The 16,653-nt window shown below is 44.1% G+C and overlaps 1 protein-coding gene across 6 annotated transcripts in view; it reads left to right on the top strand.

Moving 5' to 3' along the window:
* Positions 1-6,947: 6,947 nt before the first annotated feature.
* The window catches only part of PRR5L (proline rich 5 like), a 44,325-nt gene continuing 34,619 nt past the window's right edge, over positions 6,948-16,653 (top strand). The window contains exons 1-2 of one of the 6 annotated variants that reach the window (XM_030001539.2): positions 6,951-7,317; positions 8,572-8,639. The gene's annotated coding sequence lies outside the window, so the exon portion shown is untranslated. Of the gene's footprint in view, positions 7,318-7,349; positions 7,540-8,410; positions 8,479-8,571; positions 8,640-16,653 lie in introns of those variants that run through there. The other 5 variants (XM_030001561.2, XR_003921480.2, XM_030001569.1 and 2 more) reach the window with 5 other exon arrangements.

The raw sequence follows: 16,653 nt of genomic DNA, 5'->3' as shown, positions 1-16,653 counted from the left end.
AGTCCCTTTCTCTGTGCAGATAAACTCTGAATGGCCGAGGGTTTTCTTGTCCTCCCTGACACCCCCCAGCCTTGTCCCCCACAGCACAACCCCATTCCTGGACAGAGAAAATAAGATCCTTTAGCCACTAAAGGCATCTTCCAGTTTGGCTCAACCTCAGCACTGCTACATCTGGAAGAAATGACCTGGCATTTACTGTGGGAGTCAAGAGAGGATAAGTAAATAAGCACCAAGCTGTAAACCCGTAAATTCAGAATATGGCACCCTGCTGCGTTCTGTTGTTCCTCCCTTTATCAAGGAAGGCAGGGTCACCCTTGGGAGGTGAGGCTAAGTTGTCAGCGACTGCGCCAAATCAGCGGCATATGCCACACAACAACAAATGAGAAACCTGCTCCGAGGACAAAAGTCATGTCTTCTCCTCATCCCGCCAACTGTGGGACAGCCGGGAGGGTTCAAGTCTCTCCCGCATTCTTTCAGAATGTAAATATAGGCAGAGCCACTGTGATGACTTCTGGTGCGACACATGATTTCTGCTTGGCCCCGACTAAACTGTTTCTTATGTTAGTCAGCTCAGGAGGTGAACGTGTCCTTCTGCTGCATCCACGCAGATCTGTTGACTTCAGCTGGCTCCGAGAGCTGCATCAAAGTGATGGTGCTGAATGCATTTAGGTATTTTAAGGAGAAAAGCCTGTTTTTTCTCACTAAGAGAGCTCTACCCCTGGTAGTGGCTTTCACCGTGTCGGAGTGCTTCTGTCCTGCAGAGCATAGCATGGTCAGCAAGTGAGGTGTAGCAAGTGAAAAAAAGACAGACTGAAAACCAACAGATGAACCACAGCAAGTCAGGGATGAATAAAGGAAGGCACCTTAGAAACCTCCTGTAATTAGAACAGTGTGATTTGGCATCCATTCACCAGTAAGAGTCATCTAACACCTAGTGATTCAGTTGGTTTGCCAGAAGAAAGATGTCTTATAGCCCGTGCATACTCTTTTGGGTGTGCAGCTTTGAAAGACAATATAACCCAAAGTTGTTGCCAGCAGACAGCTGATACATGAAATATCAGACCTCTCCCCAGCTGGTAACCGAGCCGTTGGTCACCTTGCCAAAATTACCTACTGCGGTGACCTCTTTACTGGCACAGCCTACAGATCCTGAGTGATCTGAAAGTCAGCCCCATGGAGCAGGCTCACAACAAGGCAGCGCATGCAGCAGAGAACCTTGCAGTTCTGCTTTTGGGGCTTTCCTCACACTAAGGGCACACGCTGAGGTTCTCCTGGGCTTTTAGGCTGGTATCACTGTGTGATTTACACAACGGTGGGTCCAATTGCCTTTTTCCAATGCCTTCGACAGAACAGAGTCAGGTCAAGCTCCCCATGGGGAGTGAGGGTAGTGTCACTTTTGTAACTGTGTTTGTCTTCCCGATCCAATCTGCTGTGCAGTCACATAGATATTTGGTGGCACAAGGGAGGGACAGTGCTGGGCAGAGCTAATTGCCAAAGCCAGTGTGAGTGTGAGGTGACCTTTTTCAGTGGCAATCACACCTAATTTCAGCGAAACTATGATGTGAGAAACTGCAGTAACGCAAAGACAGGCTGAGAGCTGTGGTGGTTAAGTAGAGAAGGACGAGCCAAGAGAGGGATGGGAAGTAAAAGGTATTGCTTTCAATGTGAGAGGCAAAGGCCATGACATTTGTAGCACTGTTCTGCATATTGATGAGTGAAAATCATATTTTTGAAAGCTGGAGGAAAAGATATCACAGTAATTTTAATAAGAAGTGACTAAAGTCAGGCTGAGATATATTGCTCTGTGGGTAAGGAAGGACATTATTTGAAAGAAGACACACAAAAAGTATCTGCAAAATTTAGACATTGCCTGAATATGAGGACCTAGAGAAAGCAAGGTCTCAGTTAAAAACAATGCCCAAATAAATGTGTATAGGGTGTGTGTGTGTGTAATTTATAGTATAGAATAGTAGACTGGAGAAGGAAGAGATGGGACCGGAGTAGAGAGTACAACCATGCACTAGTAGTGAAACTATTTTTGTGTATGTGAAATTACCTGGAGACAAGATGAAGGAGAAGAAAAGTGACCAAAAGAAAAAGCCTTCCCTTAGGAAGCTGAAGGAGGATACAGTGATAAAGCAATTAAGGAGGTAGAAGAAAGCACAAGACGACCATCAGGGAAAACAGAAGGCAAAAGGACATCCATGTGCTTCAAAAATGGCTGACGCGCCAGAGAAGGTGGGAACCACTCTGAGGATTGACAGAAACATGGTATTTAGAAAACGTGACATACCACTCTGATGCCTAAGGTACAGAAACTAGATTGGAGAGGGTTTAGGATTGATGTATAGGATTCCAAGTAATGAATTTAAACATTTTTTTTACTGACCTTGGGGATGAAAGGCAAGAGGGAGATGGAGTGGATGGGGATGCTGGAGAGACAAATGAAGTCAGGAATGGGATGGGAAGAATTAAAGCAGGAGGATGGAAAGAAGGGTCTGTTCTGCTTGCTTGTGTCCTTTGGAAATTTGATTTATGGTTTCTAGCAGAGGCCAATATAAGGAAGACTGGTTGCGACTGCCTTTGCATGGCTATGATTTGTGGTGTGACTGTAAACTATCACACACAAACATGCTTTAGTTCTTTTCTTCATTGAGATTTTCTCTCCCTGTGGGCTATTTGTTTGTCTTCTCAGAGGTTTGCCACTGACGTGACAAACAGTGCTCTACAGAGGAGGAAGCTTTAGAAACACAGAAATTAGAGATGGAAAATTCCTCTGTAAAAGATCAACTAGCCCACTGTGCTTGGTAGGCTAAGGGATAAACACTAGCATTGTGCTTACTTAAAATACCGCAAGAAGTCTCCTGGAGAAACTGCTCCACCAGGCAGTGGATCTTGCAGCCAAGCCATTGTAACAGTACTCATCCTCATCCTTTTGCCTCATTTCATCCTACTTTCTCCTTCCTCACAATAATAATGCTCTCACTTCTGCAAACCTAAATAGTTGTTCTCCCACATTGCCTAGTTTTTGTAGCTTTGTGTCCTGCACACCATGCACAGCTGTATTTAGCTCTTTCAACTCCTACGACAGTGTCTCTAGATCAATCCTCATCACCTTTACTTTTTTAAAAAATTAATTCCTTTATGTTTGCTGATGTCTTTTTGATGAGATGATGTTCAGGACTGAATGCAGTATTCCAGGGGGTTTACGCTACAATACCACTGACAGAGGCCTTTGTTACAGTTTCTGTTTATGAACTCTACTATCCCATTGTTTTCTTGTTTCTGGTTTTTTTCCCCCCTCCTGTCATCTCAAATTACAGGCATGTCTAATTTACTGTCTGCTCTCCTGCTATTTTAGGTCTCTTTCAGTGTTACAGCTTCTGAGAATCCTTCTTCCCAATGAATAGCTGTGATCTGAATTATTTTTCGCCAGATGTAGTATAGCTGCATTTTCCCCTGTGGAATTACATTTTCTTTCCTGAATATCATTTGTGCCAGAGCTTTGACTTGTAAAATTAATAGAATAATGTACCCTCAATCCCACAGCTTGGAGGTGTTACCCTCCCTTCCGCTCCCCTCCCCAAGCTTGAAACCATAAAAATGAACACCGAAAGACAACTAAAGAAAAAATTAAACTTTTTTGTTCTCTTTGCAGGAGTCGTTTAAGCTTCATAGCATCACCAATACATGGAATTTTCTCACTACAGCCCCAAAAGAAAGGTGAACTGCATTGTTAAATAATTTGCACAAAGTCACTGAGGACTACCAGACTTGTCCTCCTCACTGTCTGAGCTGGGAGAGGAGGTTGCAGCTCCCAGTTTATCCCCAGCTCTCTGCCCCACACTCCTTGCTAGAATCTGCAAGGTAACTGCAAGCGTAGCTACTGCCAAATCCTCTGCTGTCGAAATCATCCACTTTAGTTGAAGTCAAATTTTTCTCGCTTGCTTGTGTGCCCTCTCTCTCTCTTTTTCATTGGACAGCTGGAGCGAATACATGCTATCCCAGCAGAGGGAAAGGGAAAGAGATCTTTGGTGGATAGGGTAAGAATAAACTGAAGGATGGTGACCTCTTCACCTAGTTCAGCTGCAACCCTCAGCTCTTTGAAAATTAGTGCCAGAATTAGGAATGCTCTTCAGAAATGATGACTCTCCTCATTGGCCTCCTCAGAGACCACACTGTGGGTCTTTTCCCAGAACTCATTTCTGGGAAGCGCATGATGCTGAAGACCTGTTGGATCACACAGCCAAAGCAAAGGCGGTATGTTGTGGATTCATCCCATCATCAAGTGCATTATAAAGCAAACCAATAAAAGGTCACATCTGTTAGTCACAACTCTTGTGGTTTGGCTCTTATTGAACACCAGGCTGTGTGAGAGCAGGACGTGTGTGCACTCAGGGCTGTCTTGCTATAGAGTGTGCTGCAGAGAGGATGTGTGGTGTTGAGGCAGTGTCAAAAACAAAATTAAGGCTGTAGCTCTTTTTCACATATCCGTTTATTATACAAATGTCTGTAGCGACATCGTTGGTGTTGTCAATTTGCCTGCTTTTCGGTTCTCCGAGATGATGCTGTAGACTTGAACAAGGCCACAGAAGAGTCGACTCCTCTCACGCAAAGCATTTGCACCATGTATTGGCTTCGGTGGTGAAAGCAGATGCCTGTAAATTATCACTTGTCTGTGTAAGGCAAGGAGCTTTCTTTGGAAACCATATTCTTCTCTTTTTGCTCTAACCAAAGCTGAAAGGGAAAAGGGACCTATTAAAGGTCATTTTTCTCATCTGTCAATCTAAACATAACTCTTTTCTCTTCAGAGCCCTTTCACTGCAACCCTATTCCACTCAGGCAAGCTTTAAGGCAGGATTTACCTTACCTAACTTTGAAAGGTAGGTGTGTTTTGCATAATCTCAGATAGCTAAAGTTAGGTAAAATGAATCCCACCTAAGTCTCTGCTGGGCTAATGTTTCTAACTGTCTTTCTTGCCTGCCCTTGCCACATATTAAAGTCTTCCCAGTACCTGTGCTCCTGCGTAAGATAACCGGGGGCCCTCACTGCCAATGACAAGGACTCTTTCCTTTCCACAGAAGCCTCACTTCTTCCTAATGAGGAAATCAAAGAGGACCTCCTCTTCTTCCCAGTGCCGTGGCAGGGATCTTTTCGGCTCTTTTCTCCCACAAGCGGGAGTCCAGCCATACATCAGAATGGTCACAGTAAGTCTCTGTTGTACCCTCAGTGGTAGTTCTGAAGCTAGAACCACATGGGTATGGCGAACGGCTTCCCCCTCATAAAACTGGAGATCCACAACTCTGCACGTGCAAGGATTTGTCCCACACCTGAAACGTATTGTCAAGTTTTGATTCATGAACATGTGAGTTAAAATTTGGGGAAAGATGGCAGCTTGTGTGCTGGAATTTTTTTTTTTTTTTTAGAAAACCTGAGAATTTCTCTCCGATGGAGCATGCTACCTCACCAGGTATGTCAGGTCACCATTCTCTTCACCCGCAAATTCCTTAGGATGTTTGCTGGTTCATGGAGAACAAACAGTTCAACTACGATAAATCACATTCTTGCTTCTGCAGCCGATCTACCCATAGTGGCGGTCACTTCCCGGCTCTATCATGAGAGACTGAGACCACCACTCAAACTCCACTTCAGCAATGTCTCTAAAAAATTAGTAACTGTTGGCTTGAAAAGCAGCTGCAGAATGAATGACAATATGCACTTTTAATTGTTAGTAGATTAAGAGGTGCACTAAAATTTTATGTGCTGAATAGGTGTCAACTCCCATCATATGCCACATCAGTCTGGGACAGGAAACGTGTTTTTGTATGTGTTCATATAGCTTGCAGTAAAGTCCTATCTGCAGGCCCCAGGTACTGATTTCATGTTCATACCAGTAAATCCTATTTGTATAACCAGTAGTAGCAATGGGCAGCAGGGAATGTTCACAGGACCTCAGTGAGTCTTTGTTTCACACATCTAGAGACAGAAAAGGAGGAAGAGAGACATGAGAATACCTCTCCTACAAACACATATGGCAAGTGTTCTCACGTAAGCTTGCTATAGAAATCTACAGAACAACTTAAAAGTGTTAAAGGATCTCAGCACGGGCTGATGGATTAACATACTGGTTCCAGAGTAGCACCAGCTTTTCTCATTTTAAGACCAGGTGCAACTCATTTGTAAAGTTACAATTTGAGTTCTCTTAACAAGCGGTGCATTGGGTTACCAAGCATCAGGGGTACCTCGCGTAAACTAATTCACAAAAGCCTCTTAAGCCGTTAAGAGAAAACGATCCTGTTTTACGGATTTGGTCCTTCTCCTTTAAGCACTTAAAAATGTCAGCGCTTTACATCAACGAGTAGCTCTCCAAAAATCTGAGTTACAGGTTCGATGCGATCGCTCGCTGATTGCAACTAATTGCGGCTTTCTAATCTCCTCGAGGACCCCGAATTACGGTGATTTTTTTCAGCAGTTTCCTGTCTGATACCTGCTGCAGACTGCGACAACTGAAGAGAGCAAACTGCACGGGGCTGCGGCTGCCGGCGGAGCCTTGAACCCTGAGATCAAAATAAAATAAGCCCTCTCTTTAAACGGCACATCTGCCCTTCCCCCGCGCTGCACGTTTTATTGCCCACAACGACCCGGTTTCTTCATCTGGAGCTCGGTGCGAAGGCAAATCCCGCTCCCCGAGCCAGCCCGCGGCAGGTCCGGCATCTCCCGGCCGAGAGCCCTGCGAGCCACCGGTCGCCGGGGCTGGGGAGGCGGCCGGGGCCGGCCGCCCTGCCCGGGGAAAGGCCTCCGGAGCTCCTCCATCCTTGTCCCTTCCCCTTCTTTCGCTAAAGGTCAGGAGAACTTAAACTTCCTGACTGCGGCAGGCAGGCAGGCATCCCCCGCTGCCCCCACCAGGCCGCCTTTTGTCCCTGCTGGGCGGAGCCAGCCAGAGGCAGCTTCTTAAAAAAAAAAAGAAAACAACCCATAAAGGCTGCCGGCAGCCGGGAAGTGTAAAATCCCGGCCGGCTGGTGGCAAGTTTCGCCGGACCGCGGCGAGGAGGCAGCGCGGAGGGGCGAGCCCCCGGCAGCCGCCCGCCCCGCAGCCCGGCGCGGTCGGGCCGCCGGCGGGAGCGGGTTGCGCGGCCGCGGGGCTTTCGCGTCCGCCCCTGCCCGCGGAGCCGGCGGCGATGGCGGGGGGAGCCGACGGGCGCCGCTGGGCGGGCGAAGGGGATGTTTCTCCGGGGGCGGCTTGCGGAAGGGAGCGGGCTGAGCCGGCTCCCCTCGCCCGGCGGCGCCTCTGAAGCCGAGCGCAGGCATAAAACCTGGGTAAGTTCTCCATTTAAAAAAAAATATATATTAAAAATAGACCCTCCGGCTCCGCAGCGCTGCCGAGTGAGTCATTTCCAAACCAGATGTCTCGGGCTGAGCCTTCCCCTCCGGGAGACGCAACAATTCCGAAACCGGGGATGAAGGGAGAGAGGTTTTTCTCCCCTCTTTCTCGAAATAAACCGGATTAGCCCGTAGCCGCGGCAAGAGGAGACGAAAGCCGTGAGTAGCAGGCTGCCCGCTTAAAAAAGTGGAGCTCCGTCCCTTTCTCCCTTCCCTCGGGCCTCTCCCCCGTGGGGATGCCACCCGCGTTTCCCTGACGAGCGCTCGGAGCCTCTCTGCCCCGGGAATATTTACAGGGCTTTCCATTTTCGTGGGCATAATCTGCTTTTTGGTTCCTTCAACTGCCAAACTCACCCCCGGCCGCCTTCTAGGTGGGACATCAGCCACAGACACGCACCGTGCCAGCGGTGACCCCAGCCAACGCAGCCCCTGCCTCTCTGGGCTGAAAAGAATAGTCCAAAGCACAGCTATTTTTTTTTTTTTTTTTCCTGCCTTTTCCAGTCATATGATGATTTGTTCATGGAAGTGGGCCGTCTCAACTAGAGGGATTTTTTTGTTTGTCAGCAGCAAGTGCTGAGCATATTTGTAGGCAATGCTGCAGTTTTGTGGTATGGAAGGTTTCAGTCATGCAGAACTCATCGGTACCTGGATCAGTGTGCAAGAGCAATTTGCATCTTGCATATAGTGCTGTATGTGCACGCCTATTTAATGTATATACCTGTAGATCTTATTTCACAGTGAGGCAGCGTGCACCGGGCACAGAAGCTGATGTGTAGGCTACGTAGTTTTATTTCTAAAACAGATGCCATGGTCCAACTGTGCAGTAGTCCCTAATGGTATAGATAGATCAGCAGAGACAAGACCTTGTGCTCTCCTGATAAACCGACTTTCCTGAAACTAGGAAACCACCTAGCTGGTGATAAAATCCTGTCCTCTGACCCGTGAAGAACTTTGTTAGCATTTTGGTGACAAAAAATGACCTATAGTTGAAAATATGTGCGGTAAGTTATGCCATCTGTTTTACAGCCATGTGAAGGATGTTAGGTTTGGGAACGTGATCCATGGTAGTAACCCAAATCTAATGGCATTTCTGTGTAGGTAAGTGGAGAATCGTGATGTAAGAGCACTTGCATTCTTTTTTTGCTGTTTAGATTCAATTTCTCTTATTAAAGCTATTTATATTTTTTACAGCCAAGAGAGACCATTGTGACTGATTGACCTGTTACATAGGGTGCAGTGCTGAGAGATTCCAGCAGAAGGTTTGCGACTTTTCTTTTAGCTGTAACGTGTAAGAGATTCATGAACTTAAAAGTGCTACCAAAGTACTGAACTAAAATGAGAAAATATGATTCTCTTGTGTTCCAAAACACAAGAAAAAGCAGGCTTCCCTTCCCAAGTAAATGAAAATTTCACAGTAATCTAAGACAATGTACGCTCTTGATACACAGTTCATAGACAACGTATGGCATTCTTGCTAAGATTTGAGTGCCATGGACTTCTATAACATATCGGAGGGAGGAATATTCTTGAACTTGGATTGAAAAAGAGCTGCTTCTTGGTGAAGCTAGGAAGACGGTTTTCCAGAGGTGGATTATTCTGTGGTTGTCTATGACAGGGGTGTCCTGAATCTCTCATTGAAATAGCTGTCAAGTCAGGTACGGTGCCTTGCACTGGGTTCCACATGGATGGTACCTGCAAGTTGGCAGTGCCAAGGGTGGGCAGGGAAGCTCAAGCACTCTCAAGCCCACATGGGACTCTTTTTAGCTATGTCAATTTAATAGCAGTATTTCCTCTGGCAGTTTTACAGCAGAATTAAGGTGACAGTTTCACATTTGTCTTCAGCCTTCAAGATAAAATTCTTTGTAATTGTTTTAATGCAGTGTGTTTATAGGCTGTCTGATGTCAGTTGGGGCTCTGATAAAACTTCCAACGTTCAATTTCAAAGTTCAGCTGAACACAGGTAGTGTTTACTGACTCCTGAATCCCTTTTGGAAGAATTTAAATTCCTTAAATTTCTAGCAACCAAAGACACAGAATAGGTGAGATATTTAACCGTTTATTTGAGAAATAAGTAGATGTAGCTTTCATTCTTACAGAAAGAGTGGAGGAATGGGACTTGAATGCATCATCAAGGGTTTAGAAGTAGCAGGCAAATAAGTACTAGAATTGTATCCTTTTTGTAACTAATTTTCAACCAGTTCAGTTTTCATATGTGACTTTTCTAGACCTCTGTAGTATTTGTGGGTTTTTTTCCCCATAATGTATCTCCTTTCGTACTCATTGTTTCTGCTGATGTGAATTCAAGCATAAATATATACTGACTAAGTATGTGCTGGGTTCCAGGGCTTATTCAGTAGAGCATAACAACTCGTTCTTACCACACGAGATGGGGCTAAGTGCAACTCAGAAGACGGAAGATTGTGCCAAGCAAAAACCTGGTTATGCTAGAGCTGGCTGAGGGTGGGCTGTGATGTATAAGCAGGCTACTTAACTCCCATGTTTTGTAGCCCCAGGGTTAAAAATGTGGGGTAAACTTATGTTTTTAATAACAACAACAGGAATGTGGAAACAAAAAACAAACAAAAAGGAGTAAGTATGAAGTGCAAGAAAGCACAAAGATGATAATCATTGTAGTTGCAGCAGAGTTAGTTCCTAAAGTAATTGTAGTTGTTAGCATTTTGTTTGATTTTGATGAAGTGTATCCTGCATGCTTTCTGATTAACGTTCCTGGAAAACTAAGCATGTCATTACATTTAGACTGATACGACTTTTTTACTTCTGAAACTGTGTTCTCAACGCCCCCCATCCATGCTTCTGCCTGGCATCTTTAAGAAAGCATCCCTGTGGCTCTCCCTTATCTGTTCCCCTCTTGTAACTTTATGAATTAGTTTATGAATTTCACCACGTTTGACCAAGGAAGGAAAGGTCTAAAAGGACAAAGTTTTTCTGAGCTTTGTGAAAATGTTTTTAGAGCCCATGCTGGAGGAAGGGCTCTTGTTGGGAGTTCTCCCCTCCTGTGTGTGTGAAATTCAGAAGGGAGCGTGATGCAGAAGAGGAGGGCTGGTTTAGTTCTGCTGTTCATGTTAACTAGCAAATATGAACAGTTTACTTGTTGAGCAGCTATGGCTTTTATTCCTTTTAATTACAAGCCAACAGCTTCTCCATATGCTAAGCAAAACTGCTGTGATCTCTATAGACTGTTCAAGGTACGTTGTCATTTGTTTTGAATGAGTTTATACACATATTTCCTGAATTTTGCAACAGATGCTACTTGGGAGTTATTGGAAACAGGTTGAAGCTGCTGAGTTAGTTTCTGGGTTCGAAAACACATTTGTCAATTCAATCCAAAGGTCTTTTCTACAGCAAAAAGTTTGATAGCTTACTGATGTTTGTGTCATCCAAGTGATACATTCCTGGCCTGTTTTGATCCAGGAGGGATGCATCTACTAGTGCATCTATTAAATGCTATTCCTGACAGTGGAAGGAAATAACTATTTAGGCACGTGTCATCTTTTTTTCTTGTTTTCATGCTACGGCTTGTTCCTATGTAGCTGTACTGATTAAAAGTCATTCCAGTAATCAACAGAGTTAAAGACTGGTAGGCCTGGGAATAACATAGGCCACCTAACTGGGTGCCTGAGCTCCTTGGACTGCTACTTTCCTACTAAATCAGTTGCAGTTTTTAGAGTGTAACAGCCTGAGTAAAGCCTTGCTATAGAATTGGAGACAAAGCAACGGTGATTTTAACTCTGCCATCTGAGGTGAGCTATGTCTTGGTGGATGAAACTCAAAAGAGGGATGCAGATAAGCTTGATGCTTGAAAAAAATCCATGCTAGCTGCTGCGGATTGGGACAGCACTGCACTGAGTTCATTTTGAAAGGATGGTTACTATAGCTGTCATGGATACAATTTTATGGAATGCCTAAAAAACCCTAATGCTTTCAGTTAATCAGAAAATGCTGATATATCTCCACTTTTCTCCCTCTTATCCCTGCCTCCTCTCTATTGGATGGGGTTCTTTATTTAACCAAAGAGGTAAGTCTATTTTTTCAGTCCCAATCTAGTCTATCAGTTTTATGTTTCTGAAACTCCGCTACGTTTTTGCTTCTTGCCTTTCATAGCTAGGTTTTTGGTGTGGTAGTTGCTTACACAGGGAATACAATTTGTTTCAACCAGATTGAATCAGTTGTTCGTGCATCTAATTCAGATTTGTCTCTAGCTTCATACTGATCAGCTAAGTGATTCTAATGAGGTATTCTCCTCTATTCTCCACCCAAGCATTTCAGAGTATTTTGCAAACATGTGGCGCCTTTTAATAGCCATAACAATTTTCTCCATTTCTGTATGATGTGAGTCCAAAGAATTAAGTAATGTTTTTGAAATAGCACAGAAAACCTGTGGTAGGGAGCAAAATAACTTTGTTGTCTAAGATGCTACTACTATATTACAAAATATTTCTTTTTCTGTATGTTCCTGATCTCTTTTCACATTGAACTGGCTCGCTCTGTGCCATTACTGACTTCTTACACTTTTTTATGAGGAATTGTACTATCATGTATACAGATGTGAAATAGCAGTCTTACTTCTAACCGGCTGTCAACTCCAAAGGGGTTGCAGTGTTCTCTGAATTACAGAGATGCTTCTCAGACCATGGTGGGATATAAGCAGAGGTTTTTCCCCCTCCTCTTCTCATATATTTCCTCTCACTCTAAGCAGAGTTTCACTTTGAGTTTCAGGTTTGCTTTAACCTCAGGAACTCAAAGCATAACTAAGTGGAAACCACTGAGTTTCTTTTCAACTGTTACATGGCTCTGCTATCAAAGCCAAGTAAGATCTGTTTGTGAATTTGTTTGAGATGTATTGTGAATAAAGGCATGATGTGGGTCCAGTTTGAAAAGGGAATATGCAAAAGATGGGGGAGGAAAGCAGGGATCCTGAGGTCTCATTTGTGGAGATGGGGAAGATGAGATCTTTTGAGTAGTCAAAGCGCAGCAGTAAAATTGTTGGATATATGGGTGCATACCAGAGTGTCAACAGTTTGTTTTGAGAGGGCTGTTTTCCCATATTCTGTTGATGTCACTTCTTCTACATACTTCAGCTCAATAGTTAAATTCTATCAAGTTTAATTAAGGATAGGTGAGGCCAGTAGAACATCTCCAGACTATTTATGGGGCACCAAGTTGCTGCCTTCGTGGTGGGGTAGCCCAGCAAAAGAATAATAATTAAAAAAATTGACACCATTTGGTGTTGGGTCAGCTTTGGAAAGGAGAGGTAGATCAGATGAATCCTCGTTCTCTCCAGCTGTGCGGAAGAATTTGAAAAGCTTCATTAGATGATCCTAGAGGGGTGTTTTTGTTTGGTGAAGGTGTGTGGCGGGGACGCGGATAATGTGTTTTGGCTGGCTGAAGTCCTGCGTTTGCCAGCCGGCGTGTAACCCACGTGGAGGGCTTGAGGAATGGCCTCGCGTTCCACCGTGGGACAGCATCTGGGGCGCAGCTGAATGAGGCGCTGGCGGAACGCCGTCCTTCTTCCCGCCTGGATCCTGCCCTTGCGCTGAGGAGCGGGGGCACGGCCCCTGCCCGCGCCCCTGGCCTGCGATCCCTGATCGTAGCATCCCTAGGGTTTCCCCTTGCAAAATTTCTGAGCTGGTTTTGTCGGTGGGATTTCAGAAGCAAGTGGCGTGAATACGCGGGTAGATGAAGCTGTCTTTTAAAGTCTGCAACTTGAACCATTCCCACTGACAAGATTGTCAGACCTGCAGGCTGGTCTTGCACGCTTCCATTCGCCTTCCTGAATTGGGAATGTCTCTTAGCGTGGGCTATGCTCCTGGGGCGAGCGTGAGCACACCTGAGGATATACTGTCCCTTAAGTGAGGGGCTGCTCACAAGAGAAAGTATCTGCACTTTTCCTTGGTGTTTCAGGGCTTGACTCAAACCATATTAAGACGAATATTTAGATTCCTGTTGGTTTTGATGGGCTGTGGCTTAAGCGCTAAGCTTTTCACAAGTCAGATTTCCAGGGGCATGAAGGCATGAAAGGATGAGGTATAGGAAGGAGCATGCCTCAAGATTGGACCCCAGAGTGCCTCCAAAATTTTTGACACTCTCGCTTTCAGTAACTTCTGACATACATCTAAGACACAGCTTTTGATCAATGTTAACCAGAAGGGACCTTTGTTAGTTATTGAATAAATCTCAATTTGATCATCTTCTCTCCTTCTGAAAAGAAGGCCTTGTTTATTTTTAAGAAACTGAGCAATTGGGGGCTATAAAAGGAACTGAATGTACTGTAAAATTAACAGTGGCAAATGCTGGCTGTGTTTTCTTAGAATATAAACTAAGTTCATGCGTGTGCATGTGTAGTTGTGATGACCTAAAAGACTTGAAGTTACAGGTTGTGGGCTGCTTTCCCACTTCTCAGTACAGCTCTGTAGTAAATAAATGAGGGTGTTTTGTCAGAAATAGCATCTTCAGATCTTGTCAGTTGAACTTGAGTCAAGGATTTTGCCAATCACATACTTTGTTAAGGGTTTACTGGGCTGGAAGGAGAATCTAGATGGTTCTCTGCATATTTTTTGTGTCTGAGGTAGGGTGAAACTGCTTATTATGAGACTGTAGGCCTAGTACAGTGGGGGATTTTTCTTAAGATTATGCTTCTTCCACACCCAGAATCATTAAAAAAAAATTCTGGTCCATGTTGCAGTATCCAGTTTGTGTATTTTATGGTCATAGGTCATCAATGTCACGATGGCACAAAGCGTATAAAGGAGAGGAAAATGGGCAAGTGGATATATTTCTTCATGAAGGGCCTGGTTTTTTACCACTAAAAAAAGTTTAAATGGCAAAACGTCACTTATATCTGGATAACCCCTCATTCTCTGTTGCTCTGTTTTGGGAGACCTGGGAAATGCTTGTTTGGATGAATTGAGGATCCTGGGATTCCTCCACTCTCCCTTTCCCCCCCTTGCCATCTTGCTTGAAGTTACTTTTTGACTTGTGGCTTTTTGGTGTGAATTTGGTGTGAAGTAGTGTTGGTGCAAGTTTTCCTCTAAGAAGCAAAACCAGTTTTAGTTTTTGCTGCCCCATCACTTCCATTAGCGGCTGTTGCTCTGAGTCTTGCAGAGAAGGCATCAGAGGAATTTAAAAAGGTCTGTTCTTTTGTTAAATCTCAGTTACCATGGGCTTTTTGTTTGTTTGGCCCATGATTATTATGAAGATTCATAATTTGGAGGAATTGCTGCCAACTTTTTCTTTGGGTTATTCTTTCTTTAGGAGAGAGAGAAAGAGAGAGATATCTCTCTAGGTATATTGCCTGATCTTGCTTTTCCTCCAGACAGTCTTATTGCTTTTCCTCCAGACATATTATACTCTGTTGGGAGGGAAAGGTCTTTTCATGAAATGATTTTATAATGATTTCTCTGTTGGTTTTCATGGCTAACAGAAAACAAATGATAGAAAATTCCTAGCTTGATGAGTGTAATGTTTTTATAAATGCCTGTATCTATGTGTGTTGGAAAAGGATTTGTCGCCATGCTTTATTGTTCTCTTTAAAGATTCAGATTAATCCTCAGAATGTTTACTCAGATGTGATGAATTACAAGTGGATGAAATTACATTGTTGTCGGATTGACTCATCGTCCTGCTTCGCTCCCCCCATGGAGACCATTGACTTCCAGCTCTGAAGAGTTTGCTCACTTGGAGACCTGGGTTTTACACAGATGACGCATCTCCCTTGTTAGAGATCTAGCGGGTTTTGATAACTGGCTTTTGAGATGATAATCAAGGATAAGAGGAGAAAAAAGGCAGGGGGTAGGACCGCTGGAAGGGAAGGAAGAGCAATACCTATCTCTCTGACTTACTTATGACAAGCTTCTTGCCAAAAAAGACGCGCAGCGTCATTAAGCGAGATGAGGAGAGTGGGGAATGTTTTAGGATATCAGCAGTTTGAAATGCCCCGATGCCACATAAAGCATTGCCCCAGCAGCTAAAGCATGTGGCAGTGAGAGATTATCTTGGTGTGGCTGTCTCTCTTATGCATTTGCTGAACTTTAGTCTCCAGGTCTTTGTGCCTTTTATAATCAACAGTGGAGAGTGTTGCTTGGTGGCTAGAACACGCTGCACCCTGGTGTCTGCCTTCACTCTGTATAAAAGGGGAAAAATAATAATTGCTCCTCTGTAAAGCTTTTTCTAGTTCTGTGTTGATATATCAATAGGACTGTGATTATTAGACATAGGTTTTATTTTGTAGCCTTCTAAACCACTTTAATCTTAGAAAGGGGAGACTGTAGATGTGAGGGAGTTTGGACTGAAGGCCTCTGGGAGAACAATACCTGTTTCTGAATATTTCTGCGTAATTCTAGGAGAGTTTTCATGGCAAACTGAGGGAAGTTGTTCCTTGCTGTACTCAGCATTTTGCTAAATACTGTTAGTTCCCAACAGCTAAAATAGCCTGAATACCATGAGGGCTTCTTACTAACCTATAACTATGTTAATGTGTGTCTTGTCACTAGGGTAGTTTCTCTCAGTAAAAAGCCAAAAAATTGCACGCTGCAGAGTGCACACCATGGACATTGCCAACTAACTGCTAATGCAACTTCCCTGCAAAAATGAGGCAGTATTTACAAGGCTGACTTGCTTTGGGGAAAACTATCAGTGGAAACTAGTTGCTGTGAAAGGAAAATCCAGTCTGATGGAAGTGTTTGGTTGGGTTTGAGTGCTTTGTTGTACCTTCAAGTGTACAGGATCTGCAAACTACTTGTGCCAAAAGTCTGTTTTCTAGTAAATGCTCTGGTACTTCAAGCTTTATGAAACTCTGAAAATAGTTTAGATAGGCTGTGTGCATGGGGAGAGGATGGTCCTTCTCACAAATTTTGGCACTTTCAGTTCTGATAACATGAGGGTCAGTTATGTTTGGATACCATTTGGTGGCTAGCCTGCCTTCAAAGTAACAGTTTGCTGTGCCTGCCATTTAACAGCTACCGTTTTAGATAAGATAGGAGAGATTCGTATCTTTGAATCCTGAAGAAATGAACATAAGCCTCTGAATCTGGTCCTAAAGCTGAAGATCTTGTCTTAAATTCCTGATGAGAACCTAAAGTAAGGTTGACTTGATAGTAACATGGGATTGCAGACTGGGCTTGGGGCAGGAAGGGGCAAGAGGGGGGTCTTATCTGCTCTTTGCAGACAAGGGCTTGTTATTATCTGTCTGGGTGAATTTAACAAAGATTAAGGAAAACAACGTGTATGTTCCTGTGAGCAGAAACAAGCACATTC

Source organism: Aquila chrysaetos, chromosome 2 (assembly GCF_900496995.4).
Source record: "Aquila chrysaetos chrysaetos chromosome 2, bAquChr1.4, whole genome shotgun sequence".
NCBI lineage: Eukaryota > Metazoa > Chordata > Aves > Accipitriformes > Accipitridae > Aquila > Aquila chrysaetos.
The sequence above is the reverse complement of the archived record's forward strand: the minus strand, read 5'-3'. Positions and strand labels throughout refer to the sequence as shown.